The sequence below is a fragment of the Ambystoma mexicanum genome, chromosome 3p, assembly GCF_040938575.1.
Source record: "Ambystoma mexicanum isolate Mex_15411 chromosome 3p, UKY_AmexF1_1, whole genome shotgun sequence".
NCBI lineage: Eukaryota > Metazoa > Chordata > Amphibia > Caudata > Ambystomatidae > Ambystoma > Ambystoma mexicanum.
This window is the reverse complement of record NC_090925.1, coordinates 866,260,495-866,281,081: the sequence shown is the minus strand read 5'-3', so window position 1 is coordinate 866,281,081 and position 20,587 is coordinate 866,260,495. Positions and strand designations below refer to the sequence as shown.

Genomic DNA, 20,587 nt, shown 5'->3' with positions numbered 1-20,587 from the left:
GCCTAGGGACTACTTTACCTGGACTATTTTGTTGAGGCTATTTAAACCACACCCGAGCAAGACAACACGCTTCGCGTTACTTTGCAGCTTGCAACGTGACGCTCACCGTGTCCAGCTATTCCCTCGAACCTCGGAGAAGCAGAACCTGCAAGGAGACAAAAGGAACATCATTAGCAGCAGCATCTTACCTGCAGTCTTCATCTTTAGCCACTCACAGCTACTGAGAACAGCTTCCTCGAATCTGCATGCCTCCCGGACAGAACGACCTGAAAGAGGAAGATAGAGGCAACATTAAAGAAAGCAGGAGAGACATTTACAAATAACAAACTGCTCAAAAGGCTTACTTGACTGGTCGCCTCTCGGCTGGCACCATTCTGGGCATTCCACTCGCGCTGAAGAACACTGCGACCTACAAGGAAGGAAAACGCAGGTTATCAAAGGCAAGATTTTGCAGCGCTGCGCATAGCGCTTACTTACCGCATCATAGCGCTCTTAATGCGCCATCGTTTACCAGCGGGGATCAACCAAGCCAGTTTGCCGCGCTGAAGCTCCGCATACCTAAGGGACAAAAAAAAAGACATTTTAAACAAAGAAAGGCATGCAGGATAGCAACAAAACTAAAGAACAGCAATAAGACCTACCTGAACAATATCAAACGGGCTGGCGTCAGTGAAGTAAATGGACCGCACTCGCCCATGAAAGACAACGCGCCCCTGCAAAGAAGGCAGGTCGGAGAGCACGCCTAATTCTTCCACAAGGTGAGGAGAGAGCGCCAGAGGGACTGAAACCGTACGGGGGTGGAGGGAGGATACTTACCCCAGTCGGTTAGTCTTGAACACAGTCCTCCTGTATTTTCAGGCAGAACCTTCCCCGCAGACCACATCAGGGCAAAGCTGAGAAGCATACCAGCGAGTAACCCGGCTGGGTGGCGTCCCTGTGGATACCAGGTGAGCGTAACAGACAGCCAAGAGGGAACTCTGCGATGTGCGTCCGACTATGATGGTGTAAAAAAACTATCTGAGGGACCTTGATGTGTGAAGCACTATGGGTACAGTAGATGTCACAATAAGGACAGTATTACTGGCACACCCTGTCGACGTCCCTTTTCGAGTTTCGAAAACAAAAACTGTAATACTCTGCAGCTACCACTAGATGTCAGCCTATGTATAGCATGTGATCTAAGCAGATTCCATAAGCCTCAGAAATATATAAACACGGTCTGCGTGTGGATTTGTGAGCAACAATTAATTTTTTCAGCACAACTAATGCCGGAGTGCCGCTGCGCCCCAGACTGGACCTCAGTCCCCTTTATTTTATTTATATATATATATATATATATATATAATAGAATAGTCCATTTGAGCTTAGTCGCACATACCACAACATCACCTAGTAACTATTGCTGGAAGTTTGCATCCAGTTCCAAGCCACAGCAGCAAGGCATTGTGGGTATGCAAATTAGCCTAATTGCAGACCTTTTTCTCTAGGAAATGGTCTTTGTTTTAGAATGGCAGGGCTACTTTATACATAGCTTAATAAACCCAAGACAGGCATTTTGCAAGTTTGTTGGGACAACTGCATATCTGGTTTCACCCTTTTTAGGGATCATCTAATGATCCCTAACAAGGGTGAAACCTTAGGATCGCAATGTTTTCTGACTGTGCTTGTTGGTGTCAGCGGGCATGTTTGACTCTGACCAGTGTGAAATATTTTATTCTGATGACTGTCTTGTCTTGGGTTGATTAAGCTATGTATGAAGCAGCCATGCCCTCTTAAGAAACAGACCATTTCCTAGAGAAAAAGATTTGTAATCAGGCTAATTTGTATATCCACAATGCCTTGCGGATGTGGCTGGGCACTGGATTTGAACTTCCAGCGATGACTACTAGGTGGCGTTGTGGAATGTGTGACTTGGCTCAAACTGAATATTCTACTTTCATATTTCAGGTGAAAGGGTGACCCAATTTGCCTGACTGGGGCAGCATTCCGTTAGAGATCTCAAGGTCCAGCTAAAATCCATAGGGTTATTAAGGGTAGACAGTAGTGAGGCTTCATCAAAGCATACATGGCCACTGAAACCGCAAGCAGTGAGTTGCCATTAAAATCTGTTGGGCCACTGAGCGCTCAGAGAGTGACACTTCATTATACTTTAGGGCTAATGAAACTGGTTAAAAGATAGACTACCTACCCCTTTTCCGGGACCGTTAAGGCCATCCAGAAGCGATTGACCATGAGACTATTTGGTAACATTGATTTAACCGCTAGTTGTAACCTGTGCACGGGACACTTAAACCTCATAGGTGCACGGTTCAGGGAGGCAGTGAAGGAAAAGGCGTTGGATCGGTTCAAGGCGTCACAAACAGTACATACCACTGTGGCAGGTGTGAGGGGTCAGAAATGTGAGGCAGACAACCTAGTAAAGGTGTGTCATAAAATGGCATTTTATTAACTCAAAAAGGTTTGATAAACTCCTCACTGTCCCTATCCTGAAGAGGATTTCCCTGCCTATCAAAATAAACTAAAGGGAACACTAAAAAAATGATCACACTTGTACATACAACAAACTGTGCCTTCCTCATTAGGAATGGCTATCCTGTAACTGCAAATCTTACACTACTAACATTGTAACTGTGCTAAGCTAAACCTAACTGTGATTACTGTAACCGGCACCTAGATGCCTTTGGGTTTGGTGCACTCTATAAATGACTAAATAAATAAATATGTCCATTCAAATATAACAGAAATAACAGTTATATTCAATATAAACCATGTCATTTTTTCTCTTTGCAACCGTGGTGAGATCCCCTTCTCCAGATTCAAAGCAGGATTTGCAACCAACAGCACAAAATTATGAACGTCCATTCTACAACAAGGTTCTGGTGATAAGTGATAAGATTCTTCTTGCTCCAAAGGTCTCTCACTTGGACTTTTCCACAATTCAAAAGAAATTATAACTCTTTGTTTAGCCACTTGTAGTAAATACTTCAACACCATAACTTCTTAGGAAACAGAAACACTTCCACAGTTTATCTTTAGCAACAACAATGTTTTTGTCATTGTAATTTCATAGTAGTTCAAAGGGAATAACAACTCTTTGTCTCTCCGCTTGTAACAAAGAGTCCAACACAGCTTCTTCTTTAGGAAATAAAACACTTCCACAACAGTACACAAAATACTTTAGTGGTTTTGCCACTTCTTCAAAGCTTTTAACCACACCACAGTACTTCAATGACTTTTACTTGGTCCACTCACATACCAGGTCTACCATTACAAGGTCACTGCCCTGGTTGGCATACTCGCCTACCAGCACTAAAGAAACTCCTAACACTACTACAAGTTCTTCTGTGGTCAAGTTTGCTTCAAAAACTTCATAAAGTCTTTTGATTTCAGCATTGACTACTTCGTTTTGGAAGACCAGAAACACGTTGGATCTGTTTGTCTACACTTGTGATTGCCACATGTAATGCAGGTTGCGCTCCTCACCTTCTGCATGTTTTCTATCAGAAGGGCTGTTCTCCTGCCACTCTTGTGTTCCCACTCTTACATCAACCAAATGTTGAAAATGTCCCTCTCACACTCTTGCTCTTCTTGGGTTTAGCCAAGGCTTGTTTGTTTTTTTTCTAATTATTGCCCCCTTTTTACTATGGCCAAAAGGTTCACAATCAGCTTGTTTCTTTATTGCTATCTCTTGGCTTTGGTAATGATGAATTTTCTATCAGCTTGTTTTAGTATCGTCCACTTTTGGCTTTGGCAATACTGGTTCTTAACTGCCTTTGGCAATTTATAGGTTTAGTTACAATATTCTTGTCTGTTTCCACAGTTCTTAAACTGCCACTTTAGCTTCTTTGTATTAGTCGGTATTTAAAGTTAGTATGATTCAGCCCCTTTAATTTATCATCAGTTTGGTATTCAAAACTATTGTTTGTAGCTAGCGGGTGATTATGGAGCGTTCCAGGGTCACATAATACCAGTGAACTTACTGGGTGCTGCATAGGCATCCGCTCGCTCTGCTGCCTCTGTGCCCTCTCCTTCTTCCACTCTGCTCTACATGGTAAACTACCTCTCTTCAGCTCCTGTGGCCCGCGCCAGTCTGGACAGGAGCTTTCCTCTTTCCACAAACACTCTGGGGCTCGCCTGCCACCGGAGTACAAATTATACACAAATTATACAGGGGAACGCTTTTTAAACTCACGCTTCCTGCTGCATAACCTCTGCATTCAGGGCCATCAAAAGTGAGAAAGCGTTCCACAGCAACACTCCCCATTGAGCAACCTCTGCATAGAAAGTCTTAAGTTTGGAGACTCTCTCAGGACCATCATCCACTCTGACAATAGTGGCAGCTCTGGCGTCTGTTTTTCAGCTTCCTCTGCTGCCACTGCAACGTGGATTCACTGCAGACACTCCATCTTCTACTGCTCTTAATGGCCTGCACTTGAGAGGGCCTTTTATACTAGACCCTCTCAGGTGTGGGTCATTAGAATCACTAGACTGCAACTTGCAGTCTAGTGTTTCTACAACCCTCTTCCTCGTCCCAGTACGTTGGGCCTTGTGGGACTTGAAGTCCCCAATATGCAAATTACCTTTTTCTTCATTGTTTTTAAATGTACTTATTTCACTTCCATTCTTGATTACATTTTCAGGAGGAATTTTAAAAGGAGTCAATGATTGTTGTGGAATCAAAGGAGAGTTAGTTTTTTCAGAATTTAAGATGGTAATGTTCTGATGTCCATATTAAATGTTCTTTCGTTGACTACAAGAATTCTTACCATTGTATATATGGATGACTTTATGAGGGGGAGTTTTATGCGTACTAAATGACGGATTAGAACAGTTTTTGCAACCCGTAGGATGAATAGTTTTGGAACAAGAAATCTCACTTTGACAAAAAGCCATTACATATTCCTGCATCACTGACATCTCTTCTTCTGAGGAAGACAAATACTGCGTCTCACCCAACAGAGTACTCATATTTCCCTTGGGTCCCTTCTCCTCACATGCTGCTGATCCTCCCGGCTAACATCACCCACAGGGCTAGGATCAGGTATTGGCTGCCTTCCCCTGGCCAGCTGGGAGGAGACTTTATGTAGGGTTGTTGTGAGGACTCTGCAGGATTCATCACAATGAGCAGAAGAGGTTGCCATGGGAGAGACACCGAAGCAGAGACTGAAGTGCTATAGAGAGGCTGAAAACCACAAAGAAGGTCCTGAAACTCATAAGTGAAGGCCTGGCAGGCAAGTACATCAGGCAGTTGGCATTTCAGAAAGCAGCCCTGGCAGGAGAGTACACCATGCAGTTGGCATTGCATATAGGTGCCTGGCAGGAGAGTAAACCAGACAATCTGGAAGTCCCAAGAAATAGTAAATGAAAGATATATGTTTATTGAACCCTGGAAAGTTTGATGCTAAAGAAAGACCTTGCTCTCCTGTAGTGTCTTGGCATTGCACGGCTCGTGCATACAGCTCGTGCACTCGGCGTGGGATGAAGGCACGAGCTGCGAAGTGAAATGACGTAAAGGAGGGATGAGATTTAGAACGTAGCAAGGACGGTTGGAGAGACGGAGGATAGAAGAAGTGAAGTGTCCTTGTTCATGTCCCCTTTAAACCCATCTCCTGATTCTGCTAGACACTTTATCAAGCCCTTTGGTACTGAAGATCTCTACTAGGGGTTTGTGGTCTGTGTGAATGGTAAATTGTACTCCCCAAACAAAAGTCTGAAACTTCTCAGCAATCTCATGTACAAGGCTTGTAGCAGTAGAGAAACAACCCGCCATTGTGCACACGTACTTTTGGAGCTTATGCCGATCACGGCCGATATCAAAGGGAAAGCATGATAAACACGTGCGTATCATTTCATTTCTGCCGCTACAGCGGCACACCAGCCGGGCAAATACTACGGCTTCATTTCAAGATTGCTCACAGACCTGGCCAGCAACGCTTTCAGGAATTACCAATTTGCTGACTTTTTCTTGAATACGACTATGACTCAATTAAGAATTATCACTATACGCTAAGGTTCAGCAATCACATTACAGTTCAAGAGATAAATGGACTTGAATGCCCGGAGGACGGCCTTATAGGCTGAAACACGTGTTGGCATTACCTGGCAATTACATAGCAGGCCATATTTGGCACTATGGAACTTTTTTAGTTTAAAATTCGGCATTGTTTAAATGCAGGTTGATTATCACTGGTTGGCACCAAAATATTGTACTACTAATGTGTTTTGGTAATACATGGGAAATTGCAACATGTGTATACACAGGTGTTCATTTTACTTTGTTCAAGTTTTGATTCAACAAACAGATGAAACGTGAGTCACTTCCCCTGTGAATGTACAATTTTTCATTTGAATTCAAAATCTGTTGAACATATCTTTTGTGACTACTTCCCCATCTACTGTGTTCAACTTACCACACTTCGTGGTCTCTAAACGGTTACCAAGCGCAGCCCGTGTAGATGGTAACTCTTAATAATTTTATTTTTAAATTACCTCTTAATTATGAGTTGTCATTAGGTGGGCTATTTGGCAGAGATGGCACACAAAGGCAGTAAGTAATATTGTGTCCGAAAATACCCGTTTATACCATTGAGTACTTTGTTATATTATGTTATTTTGTTTTTATGGCGCGCACTGCGACCCAATAGTATCCTGGTGCTATTGGGCCTGATTTACACTGCTTTTTTTCAATGGGATTGCACCATTGTAAAATGCTTTGGTAAACAAGGCGCAGAACCGAAATAACCTGTATTTTACCCAGGAGAAACGATTTGTGATCTGTACACAGTACAGCAAATATCCATCCCAACTCCCAATTCAATGGTATCTTAAAATATGATGATCCTCATATGGCCGGTATCCGGGCGCATATACTGCTGAGCGGTATTTGCGTTAACGCCACGATATGTGGTGCAAACTCTGCCACATCAAGAGTTGGAGTGCACGTGCACACGAACATGGCGTTAATGCAAATAGCTTCCAGCGGTAACAGTGGCTGTGACCCAGAAAACCCAGCACACATTGCGTTACTGTCGGCGTCCCGCACTATTAGCGTGAAATGCGCCACCGCCGGAACGGAAAACAAAGCAGCAGCGATTTTAGAAATCACAATCCACCGTAGATTACAGCTCCAGGAAGCCTTCCACTGCTGGAAACACTGTAAAATGTCCCAGGAGCGAGTCCGGGGCAAGTCTGCCCTGGGCAGGGTCAGAGAACCCAGGTTTTCTGACTCAGAATTAACTATTCTGGTGGAGGAGGTAATAGGCCATCAGGATGAGCTGTATGGGCCACAGCAGAGAAAGACCAGCACACAGCGGCGCATGCAGATATGGAAAGCGGTCAGCCAGAAGGTGACAATGGTGGGCCGTGTCCCTAGGGATGGGGAGGACTGCTGCAAGTTTTTAATGACTTGCAGGTCCATGTTCAGGGGCTCCTGGCCCAGCACAGGAGTCAAACCATGGGGGCTGAGGAGGGCCACCACCACCGGAGCTCACGCCATGGGAGGAGCAGATCACCACCCTAATCGACATGGCTACAATTGAGGGAGTGGGAGGAACGGAGGCAGGCACTGGAACCCAGGAGGTTGCAAGTTAGTCACCCCCCCTTGGAAAATGCATTGTGTGTGGTGCACCCGCCCCTACCCGGTGTGAATGTCTGACATCCAGGCACTGTGGCTGCATTGCGTGTGATACACTGCAGCCACCCATGAGCGGTCCCTTGTACCAGTGCACCCTAGCGACTCCTGGTATCCAGAGAAGCCTGGAGTACCTCCAATGTATAAACATAAGCACCAAAGCACACAGATCCATGGCCTGGCCACAGTAAAGTGATGTGTGCGTGTGTATCAAAGCTCCCCCCCTCACTTACAGTAGCATGCGAGCTGTGCATTCACATCAGACATCAGAAGATGTCACACCAAAATGTTCAAGCTGTGTCCCCTCCATGTAGTACGCCCCAGCAATCCCAACATTGTGAATAAAAAACAGGTCAGGCCAGGCCAAGCATGATTCAAAATGTGCCCTCCCCTCCTGTAAAGCATGGAATGAATAAAACAAATATATGTTGCCCTGTCCTCATACCAGACCCTATGTTCCCTACAGGCACGCAACCATCATCTGAGGGCAACCTTGGAAAAGAGGCAGGCCCATCCTGACGCACACCCAGATGCGCCTCCACTAGCACCACCACCCCGAGAAAGGACCTCCATGATAAATCAAGGCATAGGACACACCCCAGCTCACCCCACCGCAGTACCGTCACACCGCCTCAACGGCCCTAAGCCTCCGGGGGTCACCGCCTCAATGGCCCCAAGCCACCAGGGAGTCACAGGATGCCTAGGTAGCCACCAGTGAACCAACAGAGAAGAAGGCCACACATCCAGTGAGGAGTAGCATGGTGCACAGGTGTTGTCACCTATTCATAGTACCGATCATGAAATGGACACACACCAAGGAACCCCAGAGCAAGTGCATGTTGAAAGCCACACTCCCCATGTCCCAGTACGCCGACGTTGTGCGCACACACCATTCCCCGATGAGGACACCCCCTCATATGGCTCATCTGCCGGCAGCCCCTCCATCAGCGGCAGCCCCACCAGACAGACCACCACATCTAACAATAGCACCCCCACAATCCCGCGTTGACCTGGCAGGGCAATCAGACCAATGCGTGACAGACCCATAGCTCCGGGAGCAGCAGAAATGGCACACCTGGACGTGATTGGGGCACGTCAAAAGCGAATAGAGGACATGGCAGTTTCACACAACCTAAGCAGTGCAATTCGGGGGGCAGCCAAGACCATATCGTGGAACAATGCCTGCACCCGTAGATTTGTTGAGGAGTGTACTGCGGCTCTCATCGGGTTTGGCCAGAGAGTCTGCGAACTCTGAAGTGCAATCAGCTCATGAGCAGATGCAGGAGGCCAATAACCTACTCTGTCAGCAGCTGCAGTGGCCTAAATTCCATCGACCTCGACAACCCCAACTGAGGGATCCCTGCAGGGTTCGCCCAGGTGACGGTCCAGCGGTCACCAGAAGGTGTAGGATGTGGGGAGCGTCATCGTCCTTCATAGCTGGACAAAGCACTGTTGGGCTGAGGGTCGGGCACATGGACCCACATGCACTGTGTTGGGGAGTTGGTGAGGGCCTGCAGGGAATGTGTGCTGGGTAGTTGGTGGGGGAGGGGGAATGTGTGCTGTGGAGTTGGTGGGGGGAAGGGGGTTTGCTGCACGCAAATTAAAACCTGTTCATACTGCATAGAAAGCTTGGACATTCGTGATTGTGTTCAAGTGCGCTTTATTTTACAGGTGATGTTTGTGACATGTACCCATCCACCAAATCAGAAATAATTGTCAATTAACGCCTGTCTGGCCAACCTCCCCTCCCTCATCCCATCCCTGTGTGCAGTGGCCCCGGCTATGGGCACATGCTCATCGTCACTCCAATCCCCAGGCAGTTGTGCATCAGCATCAGGGGGTAGTGGCACATGACTACAGCAGCAGATGTTGTGCTGCATGGCACAGGTGAGTCAATCTCCCCCTGTTTTTCTGGCGCAAACATCATTGCCCCTCCCGTATGGTCTAGGCACCAGAAACGTGCCTTCAGCAGGCCAAATGCCATTTTCACACAGATACTTGTACGAGTAGGGACAATGTTATATGCCAGCTCTGCTGCAGTTTGTGGATTCCACACAGGGGTCATCAGCCATGTGTACTGCGGGTATCCGGAATCACCTGCAGGGGACAAAATGTGTATATTAGTCCTAGGTTGGTTCAGTGGATGTGCAAGGGATACACATCAATTCACCAAGCACTATGGTCATGTATGTGTGCTACAGGTACATGCCATCTCATTGCCATATTGGTATACACCCATCATCTTTATGGACATGCATGGGTTGACCTATACATGCACCCTGTGTCAATGAGTAAGGTATTCTGGGGCAGGTTAAATTTGCATGCACTTGGTGTCAATTGACATGCAGCAGTGTTTCAAGGACTATGAGTATGGATATGTGTGTGTGACACTCATGCTGAACAAGGACGGTCATGTTTTCATTTGTCCTTTTGAATATGGTGTCTTCATGTACTTTTCCCTGCTCATCTACATCGGTTATGTGGATAGGCTTTCAATTGGACTCACTTAGCATTCGTGTGTGGTGCCCGGGTGAGATTGCTCTTGGGTGTCAGGGTGAGTAGCAGCACTGCAACACAGACAAGATGCATTGTGGTTGTTGTGATTCCATATGTGATTGTGCATTCACATGTGTGTGGCCTTCACCTTCTGTGTGTTCTGCTGTGGGGATGTGTGCAGTGGTCCTTGTGTGACACAAATGCATGGAACTGGTGCTGTGCTAGTGCTGGCTGTGTCTCCTGGTGGCATGCATGGATTCCTGTGTGTCTGCCCCCTACCCCTTCATCTGGTGAATTTTGACATGCATTTCATGCAGGATTTCTACTCATCCATGTGTGTTGGCCTCTGTGCGTCTCCATGTAGGCTGGCAGGATACTGTTGTGCAGCACCATGGAGTCGTGGGTATATCCTGGGTATCGGGTGCAGCAGTGGGTGATAGTCAGGTCTGGGCTACAGGTCATCTGCACGTTGAGTGAATGGAAATTCTTCTGATTCCTGAAAGCTGCCTCATGGGCCCGGGGTGCTATAAGTGCGACATGTGTGCAGTCTAGGGCTGCTATCACGTTCGGGACTTGGGCAATGACATGGAACTGTGCCTTGACTTGGTTGACCTGTGCCTCTGTGGCTGGCAATGATACGTTCGAATTGACATGGTGCAGCAGTGCATCCAGCACCTGTCCCAGCAGAGCACTGAATATTGACTGGGCCATACCATGCATCATGGCAACTGTGTGTTGGAAGCTGCCAGTCCCGAAGTACTTTAGGACTGACATAAGCTTCACAAGTGGGGGCACAGCGGTGCTGATGGCTATCCGATTGGCTATGTCACCTTGGATAGCGTCCAGCAACTGGGTGATGGTTGCCATGTCCAACCTGTACTCAGACACCAACTGCCCATCAGTCAGGGCCCAGGGTGTTGGCCTGACCCTGGGGATGGCGGGTCACCTTGCTGATGCTGGTCTCCTTCTTCTTTTTTTTTACCTTTTCCTCCTCCTCCCCCCACCCACCCCTGTGCTCCCAGGGCCGGTTGTCAGGCCTCTGAAGAACCAGGCGCAGCATGTACTGATTCACATCAAGGCTCCCGGCTCCTAATGCTAACATGGTGTTGGGAAGGGTGTGTGATGCATGGTTGGGTCTTATGTAGGCTTCTTGTCTACATTGTTTTCACCTGGGCCCTTATTGCTGTCTCCTCCCTGATCCTAATGGTACCATGGTGTTAGGGAGGGTGTGTGGTGCATGGGTGGGTCTTATGTAGGCCTCTTCTGTGCATTGTTTTCACCTGGGCCCTTATTGCTGTCTCCTCCCTGATCCTAATGGTAACAATGTGTTAGGGAGGGTGTGTGGTGCATGGGTGGGTCTTATGTAGGCCTCTTCTGTGCATTGTTTTCACCTGGGCCCTTATTGCTGTCTCCTCCCTGATCCTAATGGTAACATGGTGTTAGGGAGGGTGTGTGGTGCATGGGGGGGTCTTATGTAGGCCTCTTCTGTGCATTGTTTTCACCTGGGCCCTTATTGCTGTCTCCTCCCTGATTCTAATGGTGGCATGGTGTTGGGGAGGGTGTGTGGTGCATGGGTGGGTCTTATGTAGCCCTCTTGTGTGCATTATTTTCACCTGGGCCCTTATTGCTGTCTCATGTGTTCTTTTACCCCCAGCATTTGGCCAGGGGTATTTTCAGCGGTATTAGCGCCGGTTTTACAGCTCTAGGAGCGCCAACGCTGTACTTGTGATGGGTCTCTAATAGCACATTTGGTGGCTGGCGCTATTACAGCCGGCGATTTTACAGCCGGCTGTATTACCGTTGGCTGTAATAGCGCTGCCAGGATTTACAGTTGTGATCCGGCGGAGCGGTATTGGAGGTGCTAATACCGTTTCTGCCGGATTTAAGGGCTACTGTCCACATTCTTTTTTACAATTATCCCCATTCCCTTAAGTATCATTTACCATTAGGATTTGAAACAGAGTTGAAAGTCCCAGATCAGGTGCTCAAACCACTGAGCTTTCTTATTAGTTCAGCATTATGTTGGCTGCATAGGATCATTCTATGACAGACCGACTGGAATGCACTGTGCAGACTGTATAGCGCATGGAAACCACATTTCAAGCATCCTTACTAGCTGTGTCTGTTTATGCACGATAGCCATCTCAGCAATCATTTGGTGAACCTCACGCTCAAAAGATGAATAAAGCGAGTGAATGTTGCAGAATTGAAAGTATCTGCTGCTGCAAATTCTGGAGAACTGGGCTCTGATCAGAGCCTTGGCATTCGATCAAACTAACTGACTGATTCTGAGCTGGACATATCTGCCTATCAGGCTCGGACTGGCCTATAGGGCAACAGGGCAAAAATGCAAAATGCTGGTGTGGGCCAGTTTTTTGGTCAAAGTGGGCCACTTTTTTTGGCAAATGTGGGCCAGTTTTATGAGTTAACTCACTGTGTGGCTAGTAGAAGTGCTGCTTCAATATTTTAAGAGAGACCGATGTGATATTATTTCATACTGGCACGTATGATGTTGCTGCCTGTCTGTACAGGGACCTATGATAACATGCTGTGACAATAATATAGCAAACACACTAACATTTACATGCTCCCCGGCCCCTTCCACCTCCCTACACCACAACAAACATCCTCCCTCCTACCCAACACAGACACACACAGGCTTACCTGCAACATCCTTGACTTCCCTCTCCCAGGCCTGGCAGGACTGTCACCCCTAAATTCACTCATGTGCATCCTGTAGTGTGACAGTTCATTTAGAAAGACAGCTCAAAGTCTGCTCTCCGCCAATGTCTTTAGAGCTTTGCTTGCATGCCAGTATATCCTGCTACACTTGGGTGTGGTCTTCTCATTCAGCAAAAATGTGTCATATTCACAGCTCCTGCACAGGACAAACAGGCAAAAAAATTATTTGGCCACTTTGTACTGTATGCGATGAGCAGCCTGAAGCATAGTAGGCCTTTCCTCATTCAGGGTGTCGGTTAAGTACCAGCAGAGTGTCCACTTGCATGAATGAGCTGAAACTCCCTATGTAACCTACCAGCTCAACCATCACTTCCTTTAAGAAGATTGAACTTGTTTGGAAGTTTCAACAAGCACTGGCAATGCCAACCGTTTGGGCTTTTGTGTGGGAATGGGAAAGACACTTGCCAAGCACTGCCAGAGTGATAGTTACAGCTCATTGATGGTAGCAGCCAGGTGCAAAATGGTGCAAGTACCTGGATATCTTATATCAATGCCTGGTAAATGTCTAATACTTATACAGAAGCCAAAACTGTTGGCTTGGCCAATGCTCGTTAACTTAAGGTGGGGCAAAAGCAGAGTTTATAGTACTTTTATATGATATGAGCATACCTGCCTAGCCTCTGGGTTTATCCCAGAGACTCAGTATTTTCACACTCTTCTCTGGAGAAGAGCGTGGAGTCTCCAGGTTTTCCCCCACAGACCCAGTGTTTGCACATATGCAGGCATTTTGCGTTCATTGTCAGTTGGGGCTCCTGTGATTAAAAGCAGCTGCACACACAATGCCCTGCGATTATCTGTCCATTCACATGGAAAACGGGTGCCAGCAGCGGACACAGCAAAGAAACGGAGACGTGATCCCATGCAGTTAACTAATCTATCCAGCTTGAACCACATCCGGTAAAAGGACTCAACACACCAAAAAGACAAGCGCCTTGAAATTAAAAGTGAAATGCTGCAAGTGCAGTGACAAACAGCGCATACCCATTTAAAAAAAAAGGTATTGGTCATTTTACGGGCCAGCTATACAAATAGAATTCTCTTCGGGAAGTCACAATTAAGACCCAGGTGTGATGTCCACGTGACACGGGACACGTGGACAAGACAATAAAGGGAGGAGGAGCCCGCCAAAAAGGCAGTTCCCGCTCCAGGTACCCGAGCAGTGTGTCCTGTGGTCTCATTCCGTACTGCGAGCCAGAGCCGCGCAGCGCCACTCCTACGGCCTGCCCCACGGCCCGGAGGACACATCACACTGGCGACAAGGTGGGATGCCAGGACCGCCTAACACGACCAGACGACAGCGCCTCTTGGGCAACCCCATGGCCTGCTGAGCTACTCGCACTATCCGGAGGGGAAGCCCGGGAGAAGCGGAAAAAAAAACAAAAAACACAGACCGCACAGACGTAAGTGTGCTGTGCTTGGGGGAGGGGCAAAGCAGCATCTCCTCAAGCTGTCTCACACGTGATCCACACACCCAAAAGCAGCCATCAGCACATGCGCTGGCTCGCTACCAAAACAAAAACAAGAACTTTCTCCTCGCAAGCCAGGAGTACAGAAGCTCCCAACCACATGGCCACAGGCGCTCCAAGAAAGCGGTCCACGTGCACAAAGACACTGCATCAAGGGCCTACCACGTGGCCCAATCCAGGGACTGGCACACAAGGCCCCAAGCCCACTCACGCAAGCACCACAGGCGCCAGGCCACAGCCCCACGCTAAGAAGGCCACCACTGGGAAGGTACACACAAGTCTGACTGAGTGCCCCATACATCCACAAACAAAAGGGCTTGAGCACAGATTTCACACGGGTGCTCATCCCGAGACAGGCAGAGACACGAAGTACCCCAAAAGGAGACAAGAGCAAGCCAAAGACGGCACCACAGACGCCCAAACCGGCAAAGAGGAAGAAGAGGCTCCACACACACCAAGCACCCAGAGCGGAGTATGCACAAGGACATGAGAACACTGCGCTGACAGCCCTCGGGAACGCCACAACTGACGGACGACATCACAACCCCACGGAGGCTACAAGCTCCCAATCCAGACACCAGCACGTGGCTAGACACCACGCAAGGGACGTTCATGCAGCCCTTCCAACCCTTTGCACCACGCACTGGCATCAGATGGGAACTGTGGATGCAACAATTTGAGCTCAGTCTCCTCACACGGAAAGTTGACAGTGACAAATTGAAAAGAGCATTTCTCATGCTCTACCTAGGCACAATGGCACTCTGCATATTCAACGCCCTACCAAACCGAGGCATGTTGGATGACTATGAGACTGTGAAAGACGTACTCACAAAAAAATTCAAGCCCAAAGTCAGTGCTGATTTTGAAAGATTCAAGATGAGCCAAGCCAGACAGCGCCCGCAAGAAAGCATTGATGACTTCCACAGCCACCTGAGAGAAATGGTGCTGGCCTGCGACTTCCCAAACAAACAATTCTCAGTAAGACAGCAAGTCATACACGGTCTATCTTCAGACAAACTGAGACGCACCATTCTGGCAGAATCAGATCTTCCACTAGACACAATCCTGCCCATGGGGCGACTACGAGAACAGACAGACGAACATGCAATGGAGATGGAGAAAATCATAAGACGCCTACCACTGGATACAGAGCTGTCTAAGTGCGACACTAAAGCAGTCAATGCCCTAAGACAACAGAGAACCCGACAAAGCCAACCCGCCACACGGCCGAAAGACTGCATATGGTGCGGTGGACAGCACAGCAGGTGCGATCTATGCCAAGCATACGGCACCATTTGTCACAAATGCTACAAACTTAATCACTACGCATCCGTGTGCCTGAGCTCCAGACAGCCAAAGGACTTTGCACTGCGAGAAGCCACCCCGCACCACAAAGGCAAAGCAGGATCCCGCAGACCTTTGTCCCGTCCAGAGAGACGAGACCGTGAGCACAGAGAACCATCAGGCAGACAGCGCAACAACAGAAGTGGCCAGGCTTGTGCCATTGACGGTGACGACACCGACAGTTTTAGCAGCGATGAGGAGCAGTACAGCAGAGAAATGTCCCCAAACCACGTGGACAAACACGGCAACCATAGAAATGAGAAGGTGCACATGATCTCGGCAGTAAAACCCAGACACGAGAACCAGTCAAGCAAGACCTGGTCACGACGATGCACCATATTAGTGGATGGAGCCCCAGTAACAATGATGATCGATACTGGAGCCACAGTAAATGTCGTGCCATCATCCAAATTCAACAAACATGACCCAAAACTCATGCTTCGACGGTGATCAGTCCTACTCTACGCATACAGCAGCAAAACCCCCCTGCCCGTAGCTGGCTACTTCAAGACAACCCTCTCCCTCCGAGGAATCAGCTGCAAGACCTGCATCCATGTCATCGATGCCGGCATTTAGACACTCCTCAGCTGCGCAACTGCGGAACGCCTGGAAGTCATCCAGTTCAACCTTGCAGTACAATCCGTTGACATAGAACATCTGTTGGCGAAACACAAGAACCTCTTCACAGGAATCGGCTGTTTCAAGGGCAGGTCTGTGAAACTTCACATCGACCCCACCATTGAACCACGGGCAGTGCGCCACAGGAGAGTACCGTTCAGCATGAGAGCCGCTGTGGAAGCAGATCTCAAGAAGCTCAAAGACTTGAGGATCATCAAAAAAACTTCAGTGCCCAACCTGTGTGTCTCTCCGATGGTGGTCACAGCCAAACCAAAACAACCAAACGCAGTCCGTATATGCATAGATATGCGACTCCCCAACGCAGCAATTAGGCAGGAGAGGCACATCACGCCAACAATTGACAAACTAATTGTCAATCTGACAGGGGCAACCATTTTCAGTAGGCTTTACATCAGATCAGGTTACCACCAGATGTGCCTCGCAAAAGACTCACAGTACATCACCATGTTATCCTCACACCTAGGTCTCCTATGCTACCGATGCCTCAACTTTGGCATCTCCTCGGCGGCAGAAGTATTTCAACATGAGATACGGAAAGTCCTACAAGACCTACCAGGAGTGACTAAAGTCAGCAATGACATCCTAATCTACGGCAAAACAGAAGCTGAACACACCGCTCCACAAGGAAAAATGTGAATTCAGAAAACGATTGCTAAGCTTCTTCAGCTACGTCTTCAATGAGCAGAGAGTGTCACCTGACCCCAGCAAAGACAATGACATCAAGAACGCGCAAGCTCCAACCACTGCGACAGAGGTCCGCAGCTTTCTAGGCATGGCCACGTACTGGAGCCATTTCATTCCAGACCTAGCCACTTCTGCCGCCCCCCCTGTGTGAACTCACCAAAGCCAAGGCCCCCTGGGAGTGGGCAAACGAACAAGAACAAGCGTTCAGAAAGATCAAGGACTCCCTCTCCAGCGACGGCACCAAGGGATAGTGAAAACGCAAGCATTCCTTAAGTCCTGTGTATGGTTACCACACATGCAGCACAAAGTCATGGCGCTAGTAGAAGCCTGCACAGCCTGTTTGTCCACACGCTGGCCAGGACCGTGATGTGCCCCCCCCGGAGCGACCGCTAGTGGGACTCCATAAGCGTTGACTTCTGCACAATTGCAAACAAAACATACCTACTAGTTGCAATCGACGAACACACCAGATACCCAGAAGTCGGGGAAGCCTCCACAGACGCCACATCCGTGACCACAGCTCTGGAGAAGATGTTTGCGACACATGGCATCCCATCCTCAATCCGGAGTGACAATGGACCCCCCCCTTCACGAGCAAATCGTTCAGACCTTCATAGACGATCTAGGAATATGCCATCATGACATCACCCCATACTGGCCACAAGCCAGCGGGGACGCAGAAAGATTCATGGCTGCAATCACCAAGACAGTAAGAATCGCCAAAGACAAAGGTTGGCCATGGCTCCCAGAGCTCTACAGGTTCCTCCGTGCCTATCGACTGACTCCCCATTCGACTACACAAGCCAGCCCAGCAGCCATGATGTTTGGTGTTCCCATCCAAGGAAGCCTACCCCTACACCCTTCCTGGAAGCCGCCACAGGTTGAGCTAGAGGTGGTCGAGACCAAAAGACGCAGGCACAACACCAAAGAAGACAAAGTTAGAAGAGCCACCCCCAGCGAGATCCGGATAGGAGACACAGTGCTCGTGAAAAACAGAACCCAAAAAGGAAAGATGTCCCTTCCCTATGAATCAGCACTATGGACGATATTGCACCGAGAACACGACCTTGCCTCCACCACCCGAGGACAAGACAGTGACCAGGAATGTCTCACACTTCCAGAAAATCCCACCAAAGCAGTGGGAAGGAGTCACTGTGAAAACAAACCCCCTCAAGAGAAACGACTCCTCAGAGAGGCAGTCCCACAAGCCCCAGAGAAAAAGGGAGACCAAGTGAGGACACGCTGCAAAGAAACGTGGACCACCAAGAAGAGAACAATATAACCAGACCCTCCACACACCGGGAGCGAGGGGATCACTACTCGGTCCGGAAACGACCAGTGCCGTCAACTCGACTACAAGGCTATGTACTGAACGGGATCTACCGGCGAAAGAGAGACTGAGAGACAAGATGAGCCTCACCAGCCGGCGGTAGACCACCAAAGGTTACCAGCGCCAGAAAAGAACATTAGTTATCTAAGTTCATGTGTTGTTTTGTTTATCTGAAGATGAAAAGGGATGTGATGTCCGCCTGACAGAGGTCACATGGAAAAGACAATAAAGGCAGGAGGACCCTGCCAAAAGGGCAGTTCCCGCTCCAGGTACCCGAGCAGTGTGTCCTGTGGTCTCATTCTGCGCTGCGAGCCAGAGCCGCGCAGCGCCACTCCTCCATCCTGCCCCACGGCCCGGAGGACACATCACACCAGGGAGGCCTTTTGCAGCTTCTATTCGCTTTATACCAGTCTGTTTGCCTCAGCAGTCATAGTGGTTCAAAAAATGTAACAAACTACGGCTGGACCTTAATAAGTAAATATGCCTTGGAGAGCAAATGGCTGGCCCCCACCTTAGGAGGTTCCCAAACATAGCTGCCTGTTTCAAAGAAGTCAGTGCTGCTCCTGCTTGCAGCATGTGTTTGTCGTGTGTTCTGCTTTTGTGTGTGTGTGGAGTAGTGTAAGGTTTCCAAATGCAAAAGGGCATTCCAAAAATGATAAATGCGTTTTTTGAAGGCAGTTTCATTTAGTGCAGTTTTGTGCACATAGCCTTTCACACCATCAATATAGTTTAAGGAACTGAAAGCATGAATTTAGTGCAACATAGGCAAATAACTTTCTTTTGGGGAGGCAGCTGTGTGGTGCATAGATTATAATAGAAATATGGTTTTTAATACTACAAACATGTTTCTATGGCAGCTACAACCACTGAGTTTACCTTTTTGACATGTGGGCGGAGTCTTGTGTGGCTATGGGGAGGGGGGGTGGGGAGCTTAAATCACAGGGTTTTTGATGTTCAAATGTGGGCAGGTATGGCTATGAGCCGTGAGCGCACCAAGAGCTGCAGAAATCTCACGGTTCGTGATTTTCAAAATGTAGGCAGGTCTGCACTCCACTCACGCTTAGTTTGCTGTCTCTCGTAACCTATCTATGCGTGAGCCGTGAGTGGGGTTTGCACTTAAAGTGCCGGTATATTTACTACTATATTTAGTTTTCGAGGTGACAATATATTCAAAGGATCATGGAGCGCGGCAATTTGGTAAAAACACCGGCGCCTAAAGAGCGCGCACCTTCAAATGTCTATACCTTCGGCTCCGCACGTTCGCTAGCATCCTTCACTACAGTCACTTCACCTCCTAGCGGCTACAAAGGGAAACAGTTTTCAATTTGAAAAAAAGAAGAGATACAACTCGCGTAGCAGCCATCTTGGAACGTTTACTCTAAAGTACGCGTTCAATCAAACCTCTCATCATTCGACTTTATTTAAAGCGGTATGCCGCACACTGTTGTTTTAAATTGGTGGAAACAATTTACTTTTAATCTATGAACCATTTCTTAGTTTTCTTCAAATGTGGATTATAACCATCTAGTGCACAGTGTTTGCCATCTCTTACACGCCACTTTAGCAGTCGTGTCCTTATTTATTGTTTTTTATTACTCTTAACTCGGCGTGGCCTTTCTTGACGCACCTTGGTCTCGCAATCGTTTCAATGATTTTAATCCACACTCACCCTTAAGGTTAGTACAAATATATACGATCTAATTAACATGTATTTTCAAGTTTAATTATGTCAACGTAATAACATAATTCACCCCAAAAAGTCATTAAATATTCAAGTAGTCTTTCGTCTGTTTTTGTGTTGTTTTTTTTTGGTCAACGTTGCCTATTTCTTTTTTCATTACGCTATCCAATAAATTGCTTACAAATCGAAAAACACGTTTAAAACGCCCGAACAGGGACTTGAACCCTGGACCCTCAGATTAAAAGTCTGATGCTCTACCGACTGAGCTATCCGGGCTTCATGAAAACTGCTGGTCTCAGTATATACAAGATCTCACAATAAGGCAGGTTTTGTTTTTGTTCACTAAAGCCTGAGCAATAGTATCAACAAGAAACACTCACTCTCCCTCAAGTTTAAACTTGGTATCTTTGTTATTTCAAAGTTATAGTGAGGGTCCTCTGCCATTATTTGAACTTTGAAAGGAAAGGCATACTGCAGGGATATTGTAATGTCTCAGCAGTATAAAGTCAATTTTGGACCAAGAACGTAAAACACAGAAGAGAGACCTGTTGAAGACAATACCTAATCCCCCGCAC

General features: G+C 47.7%; 1 long non-coding RNA gene and 1 other non-coding gene across 3 annotated transcripts; both read right to left on the bottom strand.

The window, feature by feature from the left end:
• Positions 1 to 9,273: 9,273 nt before the first annotated feature.
• LOC138579634 (uncharacterized) lies at positions 9,274 to 19,640 on the bottom strand. 2 transcript variants are annotated; one of them, XR_011304104.1, is made up of 3 exons: positions 19,576 to 19,640; positions 12,791 to 13,004; positions 9,274 to 9,727 (listed from the first exon to the last, which is right to left on the bottom strand). It is a non-coding gene; the product is annotated as an uncharacterized lncRNA (long non-coding RNA). The 2 variants fall into 2 exon arrangements; XR_011304105.1 differs by having other exon boundaries at positions 19,560 to 19,618.
• A 575-nt stretch (positions 19,641 to 20,215) lies between these two features.
• Positions 20,216 to 20,288, bottom strand: TRNAK-UUU (transfer RNA lysine (anticodon UUU)). The gene has a single exon. It is a non-coding gene; the product is annotated as a tRNA-Lys (tRNA).
• Positions 20,289 to 20,587: the final 299 nt, after the last annotated feature.